The sequence below is a fragment of the Chrysochloris asiatica genome, unplaced genomic scaffold (genome assembly GCF_000296735.1).
Source record: "Chrysochloris asiatica unplaced genomic scaffold, ChrAsi1.0 scaffold00068, whole genome shotgun sequence".
NCBI lineage: Eukaryota > Metazoa > Chordata > Mammalia > Afrosoricida > Chrysochloridae > Chrysochloris > Chrysochloris asiatica.
This window is the reverse complement of record NW_006408586.1, coordinates 4061653-4085480: the sequence shown is the minus strand read 5'-3', so window position 1 is coordinate 4085480 and position 23828 is coordinate 4061653. Positions and strand designations below refer to the sequence as shown.

General features: G+C 36.2%; 1 protein-coding gene and 1 pseudogene across 1 annotated transcript in view; one reads left to right on the top strand and one right to left on the bottom strand.

The window, feature by feature from the left end:
- The window catches only part of CADM2 (cell adhesion molecule 2), a 535372-nt gene that overhangs the window by 411300 nt on the left and 100244 nt on the right, over window positions 1-23828 (bottom strand). The window contains exon 2 of the mRNA XM_006864647.1: window positions 932-1081. The gene's annotated coding sequence lies outside the window, so the exon portion shown is untranslated. The remainder of the gene's footprint in view (window positions 1-931; window positions 1082-23828) is intronic.
- LOC102842230 lies at window positions 3642-3865 on the top strand (annotated as a pseudogene).

The following is a 23828-nucleotide window of genomic DNA, read 5'->3' as shown; positions in this document are numbered from 1 at the left end:
ACCTTGCAGTTAAAATAGCTTTGCAGTCTGGTGCAGTAACCCACAGTGCCACATCCTACTATAAATCCTAGTTAATTGAGGAAGTCCAACTTAATTTCAAGTACATATAGCTCTTACTTAATTTCAATATATTTTGGAAGTTTTTCATCACCAATCCAATGTTGTTGTTATTGGTGGTGTTAGTGCCATCAAGTCAGCTCTGATTCATAGTGACCCTGTATAGGGTTTCCAAGGAGTGGATGGTAAGCTTGAACCGCTGAACTTGTGATTCAAACCAACTTGGCAGTCCAGTGCGTTAACCCAGAACACCCCAGTGGAACTTCACCTAGCAATAACTTTGTTATGGCAATCTATTCTACAATTCCTATTTTCAGACCCAATTCATTCAAATAAAATTACTAAACTTTCCCAAATCATATGTTGTTGTTGTTGTTATGTGCTGTGGAGTCGGTTCCGACTCAGCGGCCCTGTACAGGGTTTCCGAGGCTGTAAATCTTTACGGGAGCAGAAAGCCTCATCTTTCTCCCACGGAACAGCTAATAACCACAAATCATGTTAATCCAAATTTAATAAAAGAAATATGCCCTATTACTAAGAGTAATAAAAACAACCCAAAAAACAGTGCTCAGTCTACAAGGCATTTGTAAGAGTGAAAGTTAAGGGAGCTGTAAAGAAAGGGATTCTTAAAAGAAGGCATAAGAAAATTTTTGAAACAAAATTGGAACTCTTTATTTTATTAGAAAGTTGACATAGGTTATCTTTAGTGTTTATGACTTGCAAAATAAAGTATTTAATATTTAACATGTTTAAATACAAGCAGAAGCAGCTTGGTAATCAAAATGAATAATTTGAATCATCTCAGAAAAATAAATTCATTGTAATTAGAATATTTCTGAATATGATTAAAACATTTGAGAGAGAATATAGTCACCTTTCTTGTCATCAAAGTACAGAGTCTGTTGAGCTGGATTTGACCACTGGAGGGAGGTGTTATCATTTTGATCAACCCTGCAGGTCAAGATTGCAGTTCCTCCTTCAACAACTGTTACATTCTGCGTTAGTGGAAACTGCCCTTGGCTGCCTAAAAGGGGATTAAGGAAAAAGTTGATTAAATGCAAGTTATAAAATGATTACCTTCCCAAGACCTTTCCAATCTATTTTGGACTTAGTTTTTCAGAAAAATGAATATTAAACCAATCAAACAACAACTAAACGAGAAATTAGAAAAAGCTAGAAAAATAATTGAGAATCCTTAATCAGAAGATAACATTGATATATCATCAATATTTCTCTACTCTCCCTTATGTGTTCCAGGGTAACTTATTTTCCTCTTAGGCACATATAAATATTTGTATTCAAATAGTAACATGATATTCATTAATTTTCCTTGACCTTGCACTAATTTTATAATGCTGGTCTGGGTCATCTTTCACGTATGACACTGGAATAATTTTTGATGAATTGAACTTGTTACAGGTATTCGAACTCAGTGGAGGAAACACAAAATGCTTCGCTAGTAGCTTTTATGACTTTGAATATATCCTGTAAAATATAAATAGTAAAACTTTAGATTCAATGTCTGAAAGAGGATATTTTTTAAACCAAGAGTTCTTTTTTAATAGGGGTTCTTGTAGATGTACCTATTTTTAGAAATACAACATAAATTGGAGAAAGCAATGTGCACATTCTTCAAAATAGTATTCATTTAATAGTTATCAAAATCTTAAGTGATTACTCCAACTCAGGAGACACAGGCAACTTTATCTTTTGGCCTGGTTAGAATTTCCTGATTTTCTTCAATGAATGAATATTTCTCTTATATTCATATATCTATAATATTACATATAATGTCAATTTTGCTTTTCAAGAGTACCTAATCAAGATTTTTCTTTAAGTGTCATCCTAATTTATTAAATTGATTTGTATAATAACTTCATTTAGCAACTATACGTCTAATAGTTAAAAACAAAATTCATGCACATAGATATATAATACATCAATTTCTCTTTTGCCAGATAAGCTTCATCAAGTCTAGTGACAATTATCAGTATGGATAAAAGTGGCTTGCTAGCACCAGGTTAAAATGCTATTATGTGAGCAAGGTAGTTCATTAAGTCAAGGATAATTTACATATGCAAGAACATTATGATGACTTAATCACACCCATGGAATATATTTCTCTTTTCTTCTTTAGTTTTGTGATGATTCTATCATTACTACAAGCACCACTTGAGGTTATGCTAGAGCTATTGGCGTAAAGAATCTTATTACCAAGAAGCCTGTTGATTGGCATCTTAAGAGACAGAAGAGCCTGAAGGGGGAAATTTCTTTCCAGACCTAAATGACATAAGCACAGAGGTTCATGACCATGTTACATAATTAAGTCTATCAAGTATAAAGAATCTGATATCAGTAGCTTTGTCTCCTCAATGCCAACCTTTTAGAGTCACTATGACAACTCCCCAGGATATCTCCCTGTAATCTTTAGGGTGGAGCTTTTAAATTGAGGTTAGAAGATGTCTGGAATAAATTCTTTGATAGTTGACTTGAAAGTCAACAGATGCCAGAGTGGGATGTGTTTTGCCTTCAGCTCAGAGGTGACCTCTAGCAGTGAAAACATGGAGAACTATCAATCTTGTGAAGTGAGGTGAGGCAAAAAAAAAACCATCAAAGAAAACATGAGTTAAACCGAAAGAAGGAATAATTACCAGAAGAATCAGATTAGCAGCTCATAAATAGAAAACTCAGAGTCATTTTAGATATTTTGCTTGATTGCCCTGGTATTGACCTAACATAATTTTAGCAACCTAGGAGGATGCTTTAAATAATACAGAGCACACAACTGGTAATAAATATACATAATTCAAACCAGAAGGAATCTTGACTATTAACTGGTACATAAATAATACAGTCTTCTTCTTTAAAGAAGTGGAAAAAGAGCAGTGATGCTTGCAACAATGTCATCCACTACATTTGCAAAATAATTTTCAAAACATCCCCATAAGAAAATATTATCCTTCTCATTTCACAGATGGGTAAACTGACACTGGGACGTTAAGTGGTTTTTCCATGGTGAAACAAAGTCAATGAACCATTTAAATTTGTTCTGAAAGTTCAACATTTTTATTTTTACTTTTCCACAAAGGCTGCCAGGTCATAGTATCTTTATCACTATTTGTTTAAATGTGATTTAGACAACAATGAAGAAAAAAAAAGAGTAATTATTTTACCAATGAAACTTTAAAAAGGTATACCTAAATGTACTACATCCTCATGCATTTCAGTTATAACTTTAAAATTAAATAGGTGGATATCAATATTACCCACCCTTAAATATTCTAACCTATTTAGAGTTTATAATTATTCCAATCTTTCCTTCTTGGCTCAGAGAAAGAAAGAATTTGTTAAGATTCCCTACAATTATCGCTCCCGGTGTGGTGCTGGAGCGAGAAAGATGCAGCTGGAGGAGTGGCGGCTCAGTGGGCACTAGAGACACGGAGGCGGTGGCAGGAGCCCAAGAGGCGCCCAGACACTGATGCCATTGCCAGGTGGAGGGCCCCAAAAGGCCACTACTACAGCGTGGGCCCAAGAGCTCCACACCTTGGAGACCTTGTAGCCTCACATCTAGATATGATGGACTGATGAGACAGCTTGAGTCTGGGGGTGACCAACAGACCTTTGGATCTAAGGGAGGGGGGCCTTTGGGTTTCAGCATCCTGTAAGACTTTATTTGCCCATTTCAAAGTGTCAAGAATAGCTGCAGAGTTCCAGGGAGAAAGTGCTGGCCAGTTTCCCAGTGCAAGCCACGATTCACTTTTACAACTATGGGTTTGATTCAGATGATGACAAAGACGAAGAGGATTAGATGGGGCCCTCTGCACTTCATTTCCAGGAGGCAGAAGACCCTGTGGGAAGTGATCCAGTGGGGGAGTGCAGGGAGCTTTTGATGCATCAAGAAGAGAGATGCAAAGGGAGCAGAAGCCTCAGAAGGAAAGGTATGCTCCCCCTTGGTGACCCTTCAGGGAAAGTGGAGTCCTCCATACCCAAATAAATAATTAGTGAATGGTGTCTTTCTCCCAAGCCTGTCCTGTTCTGGGACCCATCTCCACAGGCCCTCTTGGGAACAGCCCAGCCAGGACCCTTTGACTGTTCTGTTGAATTAATTTCAATGATTGTGAGATTGTTTCAGGACCAGGAAGTGTTTCTTTCCATTGTGCAAAATGTTGCTATTCACTTGACAGCATCTAACAACAATAAGAACAATTATTTCAAAGAAGTCCCTGAATGGAATACCAAGAAAGATGTTTCAAAAAATGGATAGTGCTGGAGGTGCTTACTCATCTATGCTAAAAAAAACTTGGAAGTCAGCTGTCTGGCCAGTTGATTGAAAGAAATTCATATCTGTGCTCATTCAAGGTGATCCAAAAGAATGCAGAAACCATTAAACAATATCATTAATATCATATGCAAGAAAAATTGAGGACAAAAAACAATGGGTGCTACACTGCACCAACAGGGAACTGCTAGAGATTCAAGAAACATTCAGAAAAGGACTGAAAACAAGGGATGTTATTGCTAATATCAGACAAATCTTGACCAAAAGCAAAGCATACCAGAAAGATGTTTATTTGTATTTTATTGACTATGCAAAAGCATTTGACTACATGGATCATAGCAAACTATAGCTAACATTCTGAAGAATGGTACATGCAGAACACTTAACTGTGTTCATTTGGAACCTGTGGCTAGACCAAGAGACAGTCATTCAAGCAGAACAAGGGGATACAACATGGTTTTAAATCAAGTAAGGTATATGATAATTTGCATCCTTTCATCAAATGAGAGTTGTTGTTGTTAAGTGCTGTCAAGTCAGTTCTGATCCATAGAGACCCTGAATAGGGTTTCCAATGAGCAGCTGATGAGCTTGAATTGCTAACCTTGCAATTCAAAACAAATTTGCAATCCGTTGCATTAACCCACAATGCTATATTCATAGAATCCTTTATTAAAACAAAAATATTGAAATGTGAATCTATTGTTTCTCAAAATATCCTTCATCTAGGTTTGTAGATTTATAAAGATGATATTTTCATTTTTTCTAATCTTTTCCACACACCCTCATGTGGCACTGTGGGATCAGCATTGGACTGCCAGCCATAAAGTCGGAAGTTCATGCCCACCAGCTGCTCCTCAGAAACCTTTTACAAGGACAATATGAGTCAGAAACATGTCGTCGGCACTTAACAATCCTTTCCCAAAGAAGTCTGTGTTCTTCTATTTATATCACTTCAAAATAGCATTTTGGCATCCTCAAGGGACTCAAATCATGTTCATTTTTCAGTACTTCCTGAATTTTGTGAACAAAAATCCGTCTGAAGGAGTAAGATCAGGGCTGTAGGGGAAAATAGGGTAAGGTTTGTCAATGAAATTTTTGTAGGGCTTTCTTTTACCCTCTATGAATAAGCAGGTGCATTACTGGGATGGTAAAACAATTCCTTGGCACAACTTTCCTGAACTTTTACCAGTGCAGTTTTCAGGTTTTTTTTTTAAAAAAATCTTTCATAATAAGCCTCTGTGTGCTTCACAAAAAATCTCTGAAAATTATGCTTTTGCTATCTGAAAATAAAAATCATAAAACAAAAACACAACCTCCATAACTTTCTGAGCTGTTCTACTTGTGTTGAAGCCCAACATATACCATCAGAAGTTACTATTTTGTTTGGAAATTTTTTAAATGCAGACTCACTAGACTAAAATAAGTCTATTACTAAGTGAACTTGTCTGCATCTAGCCATTGATCACAGGGTTGTATTTAAACACATTTTGTTTGGAATAAATCCATGCATGTATGAACTGAAACTCTAATAGTAATACTTTTTGACTCACCCTTTTACTTTTTCTATCTGTATGCTGAGAAAAATATTCAAGAAGCTGGACTATATAAAAAAGAACATAGCATCCAGAGTGGAGGAAAGTTCATTAGCAATTTGCAATATGCAGATGACACAACCTTGTTTGACTAATTTGAAGTGATCTTAAATTATGATGTACTTACGTTGAAAATCAAAGAATCTAGACTTTGGTTTGTATTGTACTTCAATGTAAAGAAAACAAAAAATCCTCTCAACTGGGCCAATAAACAGTAGCATGATAGAGAAAATATTGAAGTTGTCAAGGATTTCTTTTTATGTTGAACTACAATCAGCACTCAATAAATCAAAAGATGTATTGCATTGGGTATATCTATAACAGAAGTTGTCTTTAAAGGTATTGAAGGACAAAGATCAGTTTAAAGACTAAGGTGTGCCTGACCCAGACTTTGAATTGTAGTGTTGGCAAAGAATATTGAATATAGTATGAACTACAAGAAAGAAGTCCTGGTGTGGTGCTCTGGGGTTAATGCATCAGACTGCAAAGCCATATGAACTGCAAGGTCAGCTGCTCCTCGGAAACCCTATACAGGGTTGTTATGGGTCGGAATTGACTCAACGCCACTTAACAACAACAACGACCAGAAGAACAAATAAATCTTTCTTTGAGGAACTACAGGCAGAATGCTATTAAGAAGCAAGGATGGTGAGACTTATCTTACATACTTTGGACATATCATCAGGAAGGATCAATTCTTAGAGAAGGACATTATGCTTAAATGATGGGTCAGTGAAAAAGAGGAAGACTTTCAATGAGATAAATTGGCACAGTGGCTGTGACAGTAGGCTCAAACATAGCAACAATTGTGAGAATGGTGAAGGACTGGTCAGTCAGTAGTATTGTACTGTTGCACACAGACTCACTGTGTATCAGAACTGGTTTGATGACACTTTACAACAACAGTCTTTTAAATGGTAAGAAAATAAATTTCTGTTCTTTAAAGTCACGAATTTGTAGTATTTTGTTAAAGCAGCACTAACGAAGCTAGATGGTATTCTAGAACAGATGTATTTAATTCTATCTTTAGTCCCTCAATTGGCTAAATGAAAAGACAGAGCTGTGTCAAATTTATGTCCCTGAAGAGAAAGCAAATAAAATATATAATAACATTTCTTTAACATTAAGGATAATGCATCCTAATTCTCCATGAATCTGAATTGAGTCAATGGCAGTGGGCTTTTTAAGTTCTGTTATGTAGTGGGACTATTATGATTATGAGAATATTTTATCTTCCTTTCCTGATTCACTTTCCATTGCAATAGAATCTTTCCTATGGAATCTCATTCCTCAACAATCACTAAACTGGCAGTGAATTTATAAACAATATGTTGTTGTTATGGTTGTTGTATAAGTGCCATCGAGTCAATTCTGACTCATAGCGAACCTGCATAGGGTTTCTGAGGAGCAATTGGTGGGTTTGAACTGCCAGCCTTGTGATTCACAGTCCAGTGGTGATCCTACAGCGCCACACCGTAAGTATAGCTAACCGCATGTAAGTATTCACAATGTGCTAGGCACTATTCTGAGTGTCCTTCCTACATTGATGATTTCATATTCATGGAAACCTTTTCATTATCTCTACCTTAACAGTGAGAAAATTGATACAAAGGACTCAATTACAGTCACATTGTTAGAAAGTATAGTAGTAAGATTTTGAGTTCTTTTTTTCCCACCTATGCCACAGAACTGCCTTCAGAAATACAACAAACTTAATTCTGAAAGAATAACTGTAATAAAGTAGATATTGTTTGGAACCAAACCTGTGAAGATCCATTTAGACATTTTATACCGATTTTCAATATGAGAGAGAATATGTGAAATCCAAATGAAAGCAGCAGTGTTGCTAGCTCACCATCATATGAGGGTCAACTCATTGCAAACTATTAACAACTTCCTAGAGACATACTATGGCAGTTTGAATTGATTGCAGCAAGAATATGTTTACCAGGAAATCTGGCAAACTAATGGATGGTTTTCCCTGTAGAGTCAGTTGTTACAGCACATCCCTGAACATGTAACCCTGGGTATCTGTTGTTTGGGGCTGCTGTATACATTTTAAACATGTCAGTTCTCTTGAAATCCCATTTACTATTCCTAGGACAATATGATTATGTTTTGAAGACATTTTCCTTCATACTTTGAGTCTCTAGTCTCGCCCCCCCCCCACCACACACACTTTCCTCAAATCATTTTTCAATAGTTCTTCTTGCCTCCATTTTTAAAATATACTACCTCTTCACGCTGTGGTAGTGTAGTAGTTACGAATCAGGCTGCTAACCTCAGGGTCAGCAGTTCAAAACTACCACGGTTCCTTGGGAGAAAGATGAGGTTTTCGGCTCCCATAAAGATTTACAGCCTTAGAAACCCTGTATAGGGTCGCTATGAGTCGGAACCGACTTCACAGCACATAACCACCACCTCTTCACAATATAGACAGTGATCTTAAATTGCTAGTTTTTCTTAGAGTGTCAAGTTTATTTTTTATCTAGATTGAATCAGTAGTTGAAAACCATTTAAGTTAGTTCCATTAATGGTTGTTGTTGTTTTTAAGTGCTGTCAAGTTGGTTCTGTCTTAGAGTCACCCTGTATAGGGTTTCTGGGGAGTGGCTGGTGAGCTTGAACTGCAGACCCTGCAGTTAAAACCGACTTTGCAATTCAGCCCATTAACCCACAGCCCCACACCAGGACTCCCATTAGCGGAAAAAAATAAACAGAGACCTGCTAAAAAGTAATGGGACCACAGATGTTAATCTAGGAGAGGTCAATGCAGAATACATACTTTGTGGTTTGCAGTCTAGTTGTGATCCTACAGTGCCACACCAGGAGTCTTCCTATTAATTATATTTTGTCTTAAAAGACACTTTAATAAGGAAAAAATTTCTCAATACATTCAAAAGATAGCTTTCCTAGTTCTGTTTTTAAATAGCAGAGGAAACATCTGTCATTATTCTTTAACCATTTTCATCTTTTATGTATCTAGGGCAAGAATGGTCCAAACCTTTCCTTGTCTACATACCACATCACCAACTTCAAAACTCAAGTGAGCTGAGTCTTGACTCCTGTTAACCCCAGTTAGTTACAAACTGTCTTTCTCTCATAACTTTTCATGCATTCCCTTATTGCCTGACCACCAAGAATCTAGAACTCTGTCACCTACAACACAGAAAAGCAAGTTCTAATATTTTAGTCACTCTGAACTTGGCAACCTGTTTAGTACAGCTTTGATTCTAAAAATGACATTGTTTATGACTAGCTATTTCCTGAATGAATGATGAGTGACAGTAATGTTTTTCTCTATCTCTCCTTTTGTACTGAAGATTAATATGGGTCACAATAATGAATCATTGCACACTGTTGTTGGCACACAACTTAATGCTTCAAAATGACACACTATGGTCACCTCAAAGCCATATGTCCAGGGCTTCCTCTGCTCCTGCTATATAGTAAGGGTCAGAGAGTCCCCTCCTCCAGCTTTTTTGTTTTCCTGCTTTAGTTATGCGTATACTTGGAAGGCACCTACAGCCCTTCCCCCACTATGTAGCTGAAACCCCTTTGTTCTCTAGGAAGAGGAGGACAACCTAGCACCTTTGACTCTCCTACTTCTTCTAGTTCCACATACTACCCTTAACTGCTCTTAACCTTGTAAACACCCCATGATATAAAAAGACAGTAGCCCTCAACCCAGGCAGCCAATGGACTTAGCTGTATTTCACCCTTTGTAGGCAAATTATCTGGTTGGTAAACCATCTCCTATAATCTCTTTTATTCTCTTTTCCACAATAAAGTGCTGTCTCTCGGAATGAGTTCTAGTTCCTTCTTCAATCTCTCTGTATCTTTTTTGATCTCATAGTTTGTCCTTTCTGGGCTTGAAACCCAACAATTGTACATGACTGCTTAGTTACTAACTAACAGCAATAGTCACTTGAGGTCTATGTAGAAAGACAGGCAAACAGTGATGCTTTGCACTCCTAACAGGTAGTGAGTTACAATCAGTGATTTTTCAAGGTAAATGATAAAATGTTTTGGGCTATTTAACAGGAACTATGGACTTTCTCATTATCTTTTTTTTTTTTTTTTAATGAATGAGCAAAATTTTCTAAAAGGAAAGACCAGATTTTGAAAATCGTGAAGGGGAGCAAACAAAAACAAGATGTGAAGATAATTTAAGACAGAGATTTTTCAATAAGAAATTATAAACTTCTCAAGAGTTAAACCATGCAACACATTTTAAGGCTTTCTTTTAGGTTTTGTTTAGACTTAATAAAAACTGTCAACTCCATCTATAAAATTATTTATTTAAACAGAAATATTGTCACCTGAGTCAAATAGCACACATTATGCTTTGGCTTGTTTATAAATATATCTGTGTCCTCATAAGAACTCCATTTAAATGCAAATATAATTCTTATGTTAGTACTTTGTATCTTGATTGTGAAGCACATATGTCAAATGTATCAAAAAATACATAATAAATTGAGGATAATTAAAGACAAGACTCAGCAGGAAATACAAAAATAGGCAACTCATTTTAAAACTAGATAAAAAAGATAGCCTACCAACAACAACAGCAATTATTCTTTAGGGTTTTCCCTCGAGTATTACCTATTTTATGTACTCCTCTCTGTCTTCCTTTCCTTTCTCTCTTACATTTGTTCCATCAACTGACTTGGGGGTATTTATACAAAGAACATACATCTTACCAAGTTCAAGATCTTTCTTGTTGCTTAAATTGGAGTCTAAAAATATATCTAAATGCACACACAGCATGCTATTACTTCCACTAAATTACAGAAGGCATTCTAAACAAATAACGTTCTAATGTGAAAGTTGTGCCTCAGTAGTTGTGTGGACTGAAATGCATATTGCACACTAAAGTCTATTGAATTGAAAAAGCACAGATGTCATTAATACAAGTTCCTAATTCTCAAGAGAAGTGCAATGCATGTTCTATCAAGTGAGAAAGGAAATTAGAGTAAAAATTAAGACTTATACCAAAGTGCAAAATGTTTCTACTTTTGGCTGTCTGTTTCTTCTGACAGAAACTTAAATTTCTCTAGTCATTTTTCTCTATCACTTCATTCTACTTTTTAGGATTACCTGAAGAACTTAATCTGGTTTCCTAGACTTCAATATATAATTTGATTTATCTTTGATTCTACTTTGGCCTTTCAGGATGCAGTCTGCCTTCTATTTTGCAACACCTGGTAGCCACCTTTCTGTGTCACCCCTCTGCTCAGACACTGTGGAGTGTGGCCATCAGTCTGGTGCTCCTTGCCAGTTTCCATAGAGACATGAAGCACTTGGGAGGTCTGTGTTCCACTGCAGCTGCCAGACCAAGGCAGGAAAGAGACAAAGCTGGCGGACAGTGGATCTTGCAAGGCCAAGAAAGGTTGGAAGGGCTTTCTCCTTCTGATATCAGAGCATCACAGTGCCAAATTGGCAGCTATAACAGTTGCAATCCTGTAGACCAGATCCTGTGGCCATTGTGAATGGCCCAGTCAGCTCCTGACTCAGGGAGCAGACACTCTTGTGTGCCCAAAGCTTGGCCCTAGTCCTTTGTTGGCTTCTGATCAATGACAAAAGGCTTTTTCAGTTTACAGTGGCTTCCACAGTTCCTGGCCCATTGAAACATAAATCTCCTGTATAATTTTTTTTTGCTTTTCTGGAATGTGACAACAGGTACAGACTAGGGAATATATGGAACATCCATTAGATTGTTTTCAATTGACCTACACAGTGATTGTGAATAGGTGACCTAGTTAACTACATAATAGCGTATCAAAACTAGATGTCATTTATTGTGTCAATGATAATATTTATAATTTAATAGAATTCTTGATTATCACATAACAGTTGGCCTAGAGAAATGTATAATGTAGGTAAACTGTAACTTCTATTTCATTATTAAAAAAAAAAATTGAGATTGCACACTTCAAGCTTCTTTATTATAAATAGTCCTAGCACACTTATTTATATTAACATAAAGTAAACTTACCAAAATTATTGCATTTTTTCTCATTTATTTTCATACTGGTAAATTATGTGTCCCTTTCATTTATAAATTCTAAACTTATGTGTATGCTTACAAAATCCTAAGAAACTCTGCTTTGTGGCTTCTTTATGTTCTTGTCTAGTGTTTTCATTGCTTTATTATGCTTTAAGACATTTTCTGATTTAAAAAATAAACCCAAATATTTTTTAGCCTGTATTCGTACAAACTCAGTTTTTTCTAATCTTCGTTAGCATTCCCACATCTCATTAAAATTCCAAAATTATTTACACATCATATATTTAGTGAACTATGGTAGTGGTTGGTATGTGCCTTGGAGTTAATTCCAACTCACAGCAACCCTGGATACAGTTTCCTGGATGTAATTCTTACCCGGAGCAGAAACCTCATCTTTCTTGTTGTTGTTGTTAAGTGCCGTCGAGTCAGTTCCGACCCATAGCGACCCTGTACAGGGTTTCCGAGGCTGTAAATCTTTACGGGAGCAGAACGCCTCATCTTTCTCCCGCGGAGTGGCTGATAGTTTCGAACTGCTGGCCTTAAGGTTTGCAGCCCGATTCGTAACCACTATGCTACCAGAGCTCCTTTCATCTTTCTTAGCAGCCCAAATATAAACTACTATACTACTAGAGCTCTTCCTACAGTCAATATAAATGTATCTATATCTGAAACCAAAACAAAAGTTTAAAAGAAAAACATTAATATATATTCATTTTACATTAATCTCTCTATAGATATAATTCAGTACCTAAAAGTTTGAGTTTTCCAAAAAAATGTTGAAACAATAATTAATTGTTGTTGTTGTTGTTAAGTGCCGTCCAGTCGGTTCCGACCCATAGGGTTTCCGAGGCTGTAAATCTTTACGGGAGCAGAATGCCTCATCTTTCTCCCGCGGAGCAGCTGGTAGTTTCGAACTGCTGGCCTTAAGGTTCACAGCCCGATTCGTAACCACCACGCTACCAGCATATGATTTTTCAAAAAAAAACTGAACTAGAATTGTTCACATTTATGTTCACAAGAACACTTTTCTTATACAAATAGAACTTTATATGTTACAAAATGGGAAAAATAAAGGAATATTTTTAGAAAGAACAGTTGAGTATGTCTTATACGACAATATAAAATAAGAGCATTTAAAAATAATTATTTCAATAAACTCATAACAGGCTTACATAATAATGGACATATGTATGTAAAGTCATTTTATCTTTCTGGAATACTGTTTTCAGGGTGAATGAACAAGACCTAGAACTGACCAGCTTTATTTGTTAAGTGATAAACATTTGAGAGGCAGCCTTCCAGAAAAATGAAATTTATGACTACAATCCCAGCCTGGTTCATAAGGAAGCTCAATCATATAACTAAATTCTAAATTGAGATGTCAATCTGGAGGAAATATTCTGGAAAGGAACACACAGATGGTAGGATGCCTCCAAAGACAGAGTGAAGAATATAGTGCTAAGCATATAATAATCAATCTTCCACAAACTAAACTAAACAAAACATCAACAAAAAAAAAGTGGGGGCTGGGTGGGACATATCTTTCAAAATAGAAGTCCTTGGAAAAATGTAATCTGAAAATAAAAGGGGTGGGATAAATGGTGCACATATATTTGTTTCATTCAGTGAGTCTAAGATGGATATATTTAAATAAATTATGAAATGCCAATGAATTATAATGTATTTTAAAATATTTAATGATATCAAGGAAATAATGATTAATTCAAATAAATTTCTAGGAACAAATTAAGTTAAAAACCACAAAAAAATGTTAAAATGCTAATTTAAAATATATAATTGTTGATTTTGAATAAAGTATGTTCTGAAAAATATGTTGTAAAGTGAGAAAAGATTGTTGTTGTTAAGTGCTGTAGAGCCAGTTCCAACTCATAGTTACAATGTATAGAGTTTCCAAGGAGCAGCTGGTGAACTTGAACCACTGACCTTGCTGTACAAATTGACCTTGCAGTCCAGCACATTAACCTACATTGCCAGGACTCCAACAAAGATTAGGACTCTTAGATAATTTTCATACTCTTTTGCTTTCCCCAAATTTAATTTTTCCTATTCAAAGTTTTACATTATCATTAGATAGTGATTTGAGTTAGATATGGCTAGACTATTTTGGCATCAAATTTCTTTAGTTTGTATTACATATACACTTACTCTGCAAGCATACACTTATATTTTCTATTATCCACATTTCCCATATTAATATCAATATTATTTTTATTGACTATTCTCTGAAGAAAATTAAATAATTGTATTGTTACAATATTTAGATTTAGTCATCTAAAAAAGAGAATTCGATTAAAATTTTAAAAAAAGAATATGAATCTTAACTCTTTGAAGTATAGGATATAGTAAGAAATTTTGAGATGATGTACTACAAAGTAAATGTAAAAAAAAAAGAAGTGTTATCAAATTTATATATCATTTTAAGAATTGCTTAATGTTAGTTCACTTACTATATAAGGACAATGCTTACTGAAACTCCTATTTTGCATAGTTGTGTTGATGGTGTGCCATCAATTTTTTTCTGACTCATAGTATCCCTGTATAAGGTTTCTGAAGCTGTAAATCTTTACTAGACCAGAAAGCCTGATGTTTTTACCACAGAGTGACTGGTAGATTCAAAATGCTGAACTTCTGGTTAGCAGTCCAGCTCATAATGCACTACGCTACCAGGACATCTATAAAATATATTTTAATAAAATTAATTTATTCAGTACATATGCTTCAATCCTATACTATATTTCAGAGTTTGTGGAGGTTGTTGTTAGGTTTCTTAGAGGCAGTTCCGACTCATAGGAATCCTACGCACAATAGAAGGAAATGCTACCTGATCTCGTGTAATCCTCACAATTGTTGTATGCTTCAGCCCACTGCTATTGCCACTGTGCCAGTCCATCTCTTTGGGGCATTTCCTCTTTTTTCTTGACTCTCCAGTTTACCAATTATGGTGTCACTTTCCATGGTCCCTCCTAATAACATTTCCGAAGTATAAGAGACGAAGTCTCACTGCACTGGCTTCTAAAGATGACTCAGGTTGTTCTTCATCCAACACAGTCCATGGTACATTCAATATTCTTCTCCAACATCATAATTTAAATGCATCAGTTCTTCTATGATTTCTTTATACGTTGTCCAACCTTCACATATCTATGAAGCTATGGAAAATGCCAAATGCAAGACATTATTTGATTTCTTGACTCTTGATTTTATCAGTGCTGATTGTGGATTCCAAGCTAAACAAAGTCTTTGACAGCTTCAATCATTTCTCCATTTATCTTAATGTCATTGATTGGCCCAATTGTGAGGATCTTTATTTTCTTTACATTGAGGTGCAATCCATTCTGAAGCCTGTAGTCTTTGATATTCATGAGTAAATGTTTAAACCCTCTTTGCTTTCAGAAAGCAAGCTTAAATCATCTGGCTATGATGAGCCTTCCTCCAATCCTGATGCCAAATTCTACTTCATATAATCCAGTGTCTAGGATTATTTGCTCTGCATACACACTGAATAAGAGAGGTGAAAGAATTCAACTCTGGCACATACCGTCCTGGTTTTAAACCAGTCAGTATCCTCTTGTTCTATTATAATGATTACCTCTTGGTATATGTACAGGTTCTGCATAAGCATAATTAAATGTTCTATAACATCCATTCCTTATCAAGTTATCCACACTTTTTTTTAGTGATTCAAACTGTAGAATACCTTTGCATAGTCAATAGAGCACAAGTAAACATCTTTCTGGTATTTTCTACCTTTAGCCAAGATCCATCTGGGATCGGGAATGATATCCCTAATTCCACATTCTCTTCTGCACTCAACTTGAATTTCTGCTAGTTGCCAGTTAATGTAATTTTGCAGTTGTTTTTGAATTATCTTCAGCAAAATTTTAATTGCATATAATATTAATGATATTGTTCAATGATTTCTGCATTATATTTGGTCATCTCTCTTTGGAATGGGCACAAATATGGATCTCTTCCAATCAGTTGGACAGGTAGCTATGTTCCAAATTTCTTGGCAGAGATGAGTGAGTTCCTCCAGAGCTTCATCAGTTTGTTGCAAGATTTCAATTTGCATATCATCAATTCCTGCAGACTTTTATTTCCTTCTAACGCCTTCAGTGGACTTCTTCCTTCAACACCATTAGTTCTTGATAATATGCTACTTTATGAAATGGTTGAACATTAACAATTTCTTTTTGGTAAAGTGACTGTGTATTTCTTCCATTTTTTTTTTTTTCCTGCATCTGTTTAAACCATTCAATATATTGCCAATGGAATTATTCAATATTGCAAGTCAAGGCTTGAAATTTTTCTTCAATAATTTCAGCTTGAGAAATGATAATTGTGTTCTTCCCTGTTGGCATTCTAACTCCTGACCTTTGCATATTTCTTTACAATACTTGGATTTGTCTTTAAAGCCACTTTTTGAATTTTTTGTGTTCAGCTCTTTAATTTCTTCATCTCTTCCATTTGCTTTAGCATCTCTATGATGAACAGCAAGTTTCAGAATCTCATCTGACATCCAGTTTGGTCATTTCTTTCCTGCCTTTTTAATGACCTTTTACTTTCTTCCTGTATGATGTTCTTGATTTTATCCCACAGCTCAATGGTCTTTGGTCACTAGTGTCTAGTGCACAAAATCTGATCTTGATAATAGTCTTTAAATTCACATGGATACTTTCAAGGTCATATTCTGGTTCTTGTGGATAGATTATTGTTTACTTTTTTCAGCTTCAGCCTAAATTTGCATTAAAAAAAAAAAATGTTGATTTGTTCCACAGTTGGCCCATGGCCTTGTTTTGGATGATGATGTTAATTTTTTCACCATCTCTTCCCACAGATCTAGTCAATTTGACTCTTATATATTCCACCAGTTGACATGCATATGAATCCTAATATCCTTTAATGTTCTTTAAAAATGATACTTGCAATGAATAAGTCATTGGTCTTATAAAATTCTCTAATGCTATCTTCAGTATCATTTCTGTTACCAAGGCCATGTTTTCTAAGGATTGAATTTTCTTTGTTTCCAATCTTTACATTCCAATTATCATTAGGTGCCATTGCATCAGTACCAACTCACAGCAACCTTATGCACAGCAGAATGAAACACTTCCCGATCCTGGGCCAACCTCACTATTGTTGCCACTCTTGAGTCCATGGATGCTGTCCCTTGGTCAATCCGTCTTGTTGGGGGTCTTCCTCTTTTCTCTGACCCTTTACCTTACCAAACATGTTATCCTTCTCCTGCAACTGGTCCCTCCTGACAATATGTCTGAAGTATGAAAGACGAAGTTTGGCTATCTTGCCCTCTAAGAACTCTGGCTGCACTTCTTCCAATACAGATCTATTGGTTCTTTTGGCAGCCCATGAAACGTTCAATATTCTCCAACACCATAACTCAAAGCATCAATTATTCTACAGTCTTCCTTATTCATTGTCCAACTTTTGCATGCATATGAGGTTATTGAAAATACCATGGCTTGGGTCAGGCACACCTTAGTCCTCAAGCTGACATCTTTGCCCTCAATACTTTAAAAAGGTCTTGTGCAGCAGATTTGCCTAATGCAATACATCATTTGATTTCTTGACTGCTGCTTCCATGAGTGTTGATCATTGATACAAGAAAAACGAAGTCCTTAACAACTTCAATCTTTTCTCCGTTGATAAGAATGTTGTCCAGTGGTGAGGATTTTTGTATTCTTTTCATTGAGATGCAATCCATACTGAAGGCTGTGCTCTTTGATCTTCATCAGTAAATATTTTAAGTTCTCTTCACTTTCAGCAAGCAAGGTTGTATCATCCACATATCGTAGGTTGTTAATGAGTCTTCCTCTAATCCTAGCATATCATAGTTTGTTAATGAGTCTTCCTCCAATCCTGATGCCATATTTTTCTTCATAGAACCCAGCTTCTCAGATTATTTGCTCAGCATACAGGTTGAATAACTATGGTGAAAGAATACAACCCTGTCACACACCTTTCTTAAGTTTAAACCATTCAGTGTTCCCATGTTCTGTTCCAACAACTGCCTCTTGGTCCAGGTACAGATTCCTCATGAGTACAATTAAGCATTCTGGAATACTCATACTTCACAATGTTGTCCATAACTTGCCATGATCCACACAATCAAAAGCCTTTGTATAGTCAATAAAGCACAGGTAAATATCTTTCTGATATTCTCTGCTTTCAGCCAAGATCCATCGAATATCAGCAATGATATCCCTCATTTCACGGCTTCTTCTGAATCCGGCTTGAACCTCTGGAAGTTCTCTATCAATGTATGCTTGCAACCATTTCTGTATTACCTTTAGTAAAACTTTAGTCTCATGGAATATCAAAGAGATTGACAGATGATTTCCGCATTCTGTTGGGTCACCTCTCTTTGGAATGGGCACAAATACGGATATCTTCCAGTTAGTCGACCAGATAGTTGTCTTCCAAATTTCTTGGCAGAGATGAGTGAGTGCCTCCTGTGCAGCCTCACTTCCTTGAGAGATTTCAATTTTTATCCCACCAATTCCTGGTGCCTTGTTCTTTGACAATTCCTTCAATGCACCTTGGACGTCCTCCCTGAGTATCATTGGCTCTTGAAACAGTTGAACATTAACCATTTCCTTTTGGTACAGTGAAATGACTCTGTGTATTCCTTCCATCTTTTCTTGATGCTTTTTATATAATTCAGTAATTTGCCCAGAGAATCTTTCAATAACGAAAGTTGTGACTTGAATTTTTTCTTTAGTTCCCCCAGTTTGAGAAATGCTGAGTATGTTCTTCCTTTTTGGTTTTCTGATTCCAGATCTTTGCACATTTTGTTGTAATATTTGGCTTTATCTTCTTGAGCTGATCTTTGAAATTTTCTGTTCAGTTCTTGTACCTCCTCATATTTTCCATTTGCTTAACTTAACATCTCTATGCTAAAGAGTAAGTTTCAGTGTCTCTTCTGACATCCATTTTGACCTTTTCCTTCTTTCTTGTCTTCTTAATGACTTTTTTGCTTTCTTCACGTATGATGTTCTTGATGTCATCCCACAACTCTTCTGGTCTTCAGTCTTTAGTGTTTAATTGTGAAATTTGTTCTTCAGATGATCCCTAAATTCAGGTGGTATATATTCAAGGTCATATTTTGGCTCTTGTGGACTTGTTTTAATATTCTGAGAAAATTGGAAATTGTCAAAAATGAAATGGAACAGATAAACTTCGATATCTTAGGCATTAGTGAGCTGAAATTGACAGAGCCATTTTCAATCTTATGACCACATGGTTTACTGTGCCAGAAATGACAAATTGAAGAGGCATAGTGTTGCTTTCATTGTCAAAAACAACATAATCAGATCAGCCATGAGGTACAACGCTGTTTATGATAGGCTAATATCCATGAACCTACAGGGAAGCCCAGTTAATACCACTATTATTCAAATTTACGCACCAACCAATAAAGCCAGTAAGGATGAAATAGAAGACTTCTACCAACTTCTTCAATCTGAAACTGATCAAACAGGCATTCAAGATGTATTCATTATTACTGGTGATTGGAATGCAAAGGTTGGAGCAAAGATGAAGGCTCAGTAGTTCGAAAATATGGCCTTGGTGATAGAAATGATGCTGGAGAATGCATGGTAGAGTTCTGCAAAATCAATGATTCATTCATTTCAATACCTTCTTTACACAGCATAAGAGATGACTATACACCTGGACCTCACCAGATGGAATAGATAGAAATCAAATTGACTACATCTGCGGAAAAAGATGATGGAAAAGCTCCATATTATCAGTCAAAATAAGGCCAGCGGCAGACTGTGGAAAAGACCAGTTCAAACTGAAGCTGAAGCAAATTAAAACACGAGAGCAAAAAATTGTGGTAGAATTCTTCAATTTCATTACTATTTTACTCAGTAGTTAGTACATAAATTTGAATAATAGTGGTGTCAACTGGTCTTCCTTATAGGCAAATGGATGTTATCCTATTATAGAGCTTTGTGCTTCAAAACTGATCTTGATATATTTTTTTTGATAGTGAATGCTCTGTCATTCCTCTTGAATTTGTCCTTCCCTGCATAGAAAACCATATGATTGTCAGATTAAAAGTAATTACTACTAGTCCATTTCAGCTCACAAATGCCCAGGATATCAACCTGTATGCATTTAATTTTTGATAACTTCCAAATTTCCTGGATTCTTAGTTTTTACATTCCATGTTCTGTTCATTAATGGATGTTTGCAATTATTTATGTTCTTTCTGCATTGTGTCCTATCATCTTCCAGCACTATATCTGGAAATATTCTAGTGTTATTCATAATGTTTTCATCTTCTGACACTATATCTGATAATGTCTTGTTGCTATCCATAATAATTTTTAGTGGCTAAATATTTAGAAGTAGTTTGCCTCTGATTTTTCCTGATTTGTCTTAATTTGGAAGCTCAGCTGAAATCTGTCCAGCATAGTGATTCTGCTATTATTTAAAATATCAGTGGCATCGCTTCCAGTATCACAGCAGTACAAAAGCCAATTAACACAAAACAGCAAAAACAAATCAAGGAAGGCAAAAACCTCTCACCCAGAAATCAATTCCCATACATAACAACCTTATGGAACAGATTAGCACTGCCTGCTAAGGAGCTCCGGTAGCATAGTGGTTATGAATCGGGCTGTGAACCTTAAGGTCAGCAGTTCGAGACTACCAGCCACTTCACGGGAGAAGAAAGATGAGGCTTTCTGCTCCCATAAGATTTACAGCCTTGGAAACCCTGTACAGGGTCACTACGGGTTGGATTGTCTCGATGGCACTTAACAACAACTAGTGCTTCTAAGGAGCTCTGGGAGTGTAGTGGTTACAAGTTGGGCAGCTAATCTCAAGATCAGCAGTTCAAAACTATCAGTGATTCCACAGGAGAAAGATGAGGCTTTCTTCTCCCATAAAGACTTACAGCATCAGAAACCCTATGCAGGGTTGCTATGTGGCAGGACCGACTCCACAACACATAACCACCACCACCACCAATAGAGTTTTGAAACTTGTGAATCTGTAAGGAAGCATACTGCCACATCTTTCTCCAGTGGAGTGGTTGGTGGGTTTGTACTGCTGACCACAATGCCAAAAAAAAAAAAAAAAAAAAACTAAGTCAATATCACTGCCATTGAGTTAATTCCAACTCACTGTGATTCTATATATGCTTTTTGAGCCTATACAGCTTTATGAGAGCAGATAGCGTTATCTTTCTTCCATGGAATGACTGGTGGGTTTCAATTGCTGACCTTGCCATTAGTAGTCTAATGCTCAGTGTCCCCTCTTAAATCAAGGAACGGCATGGCTAAAAAGGCAATGACATTGCAGGTGCAACTTAAAAGATGAGAAAGAAACAGCCATTAAAACATTGTGATAGCAGAGGTAGAATGAATATCACCTTTGATTTTGCTAGGATATAAGATAATGTCTTGGGCATAGCAAACAGACATAAGAAGACTTGAGTGTTATGTTCAAAATGATATAACCTAATTATTTAACTGTTGATGAATATGTAGTAATATATGAAATAACTTGTACTATTCCCAAGGAAAAAACTCTCTTTTGGAAAAAAAAAAAAAAACAACAGTAAAAACACAGTGGTTAATAGGATGTGTTTTTCACTGTTTGATCATTTCTGAATGCACAGATATTTCATTAATGTTGATTTCACCCATCTTGTCCATGTTTACATGCTTTGATATTCAACTCCTTTGTAGTGCCACATTAGATCTAGGGGAACGTTGCCCTATGAGAGCAAGTGAAAACTGCTGTGGGAAAATATTTAAATGAAACTTGATACTTTGTATAGATTTACAGAGATAAATCAGCTCAAAGAATTATACTTCAGATAATGCAGAGAAGAAATTAATATCATCTTCTTAAATATTTTTGGGGTGTTATAGCTATTTTTAATCTGTTAATTAGAGAATTATATTTAATTAAAAGTGCTTCCACTTTGAGTATTGACATTAGATTTTAGTAAAAACAAATAAAATTAGAGTGATATTAAAATACCAAATTATATATGTGTTAAAATATATATCTTATCTGATTCCTTAGATTTTAGGAATACTTAATCTAGAGTTAGTCACAATGATAAACAGAAAAAAAAGATCACAGTGAAGTCAATGATTTCCTCACTTAAAGGAAGGGAAGTGGTACCAACTGACTTTTGACCTTTCCTCTTGCCTAAAAATTAGACTCTTGGTTGAATTATTTTTGTAATTCAAGGACATTATAGGAGCAAGTATGCTATCACTGCTGTTGGGTACAGTCCATTGATTCTGAATCATAGCAATTCCATGTGACAGATGGAACTGTACCATAGCTTTTCTTGGCTATAATCTTTATGGGAGCACATCACCAGGTCTTTTGCCACAGAGCCTCTGGGTGAGATTGAACTGCTAACTTTTTGGTTTGCGGCCAAGTGCTTAGATAGTGTGGCACCAGAGTTTCTACAGGAATATCATTAACCCACTACTGTTGAGTTTATTCTAATTTATAGAGATTTTATAGGATAGAGTAGAACTCTCCCCCTCTGTAGTACAAGCCAGGATACTTATTAAATAAAAGAATAAAGGAGTCCTGGTGTGGCACTGTGGGTTAATGAGCCAGACTGCAAAGTCGTTTGAACTACAAGGTCGGTGATTCAAGCTCACCAGCTGCTCCTCAGAAACTCTATACAGGGTCACCATGGGTCGGAATTGACTCCCCGGCACTTAACAACAACTGCACTATAATACAGGATCTAAATAAATGAAAACCAGGGAGGTTAAGGAGCTCTGGTAGCGTAGTGGTTGTCATTCAGGCTGCTGATGTCATGTTCAGCAGTTAAAAAATTCCAGCGATTCCACGGGAAAAAGATGAGACTTTCTGCTCCCGTAAAGATTTACAACCTTGAAAACCCTATGCAGGGTCGCTTTGAGTCAGAACCGCCTCCACAGCGGCACATAATGTGTTTTTAAGTAATGGATTAACTGTCTATATTTTATTATTGGCATTGTTTCCAAAAAAATAGTGCTGGTGTGACGCTCTGGAATGCGCTTCAACTGCAAAGTCAGTTTGAACCGACAGGTCGGCAGATCAAGCACACCAGCTGCTCCTTGGAAAATCTATGCAAGGTCACTCGCTATGGGTCGGAAGCGACTCCAGGGCACTTAACAACAGCAATTATATCAGAGAAAGGAAACTGACTATATACTACGGAGAAGCTATATGAGTAGCAAGAGTTGAAACCTTTAATGGACATCAGAGTTGAAGGATTTTCAAAACGGAGGTCATTTATATTGACCAATTCTAGCCTCTAGTTGGAGTGATTGCACTTTAAGATGCCGTTCTAGAACTCACAAGGTTTCTGATAACTGTTGACATTCATGTCGTGTATGTTTAGGACATTAGAGTCAACTTGATAAAGCTTATTCTGTGTCACTTTGTTACTCCTCTGCCAAAGTGAGTGTTTTAGCTACAATATCAGATTAACCAAAAATAACGTCCCCGCATAGTCTATAAGGAGCTCTGGTAGCGTAATGCCTTGCACTTTGGTGGAGCAGCAATTCAAATCCACCAGCTGCTCCGCGGGAGAAAGATGAGAATTTCTACTCCCATTAAGAATTACAGCCTGGAAAACGCTATACAGGGTCACTATGAGTCGGAACTGACTCGATGACATACAACAGCAGTATAATCTATATGTTTTGAGGAAAAGCTCTTCCGATAAGTGTAGAATAGTCGCATTACTCATGCTAAAAATTGTTCCTGTGAATTCTATGTATAATTTATGCAACAATACACTTTAAATTCAAAATTGTTGTCTTAAATGATTTGATGACTGAAAAATAAGATCATTGACATAGATAAATAAATA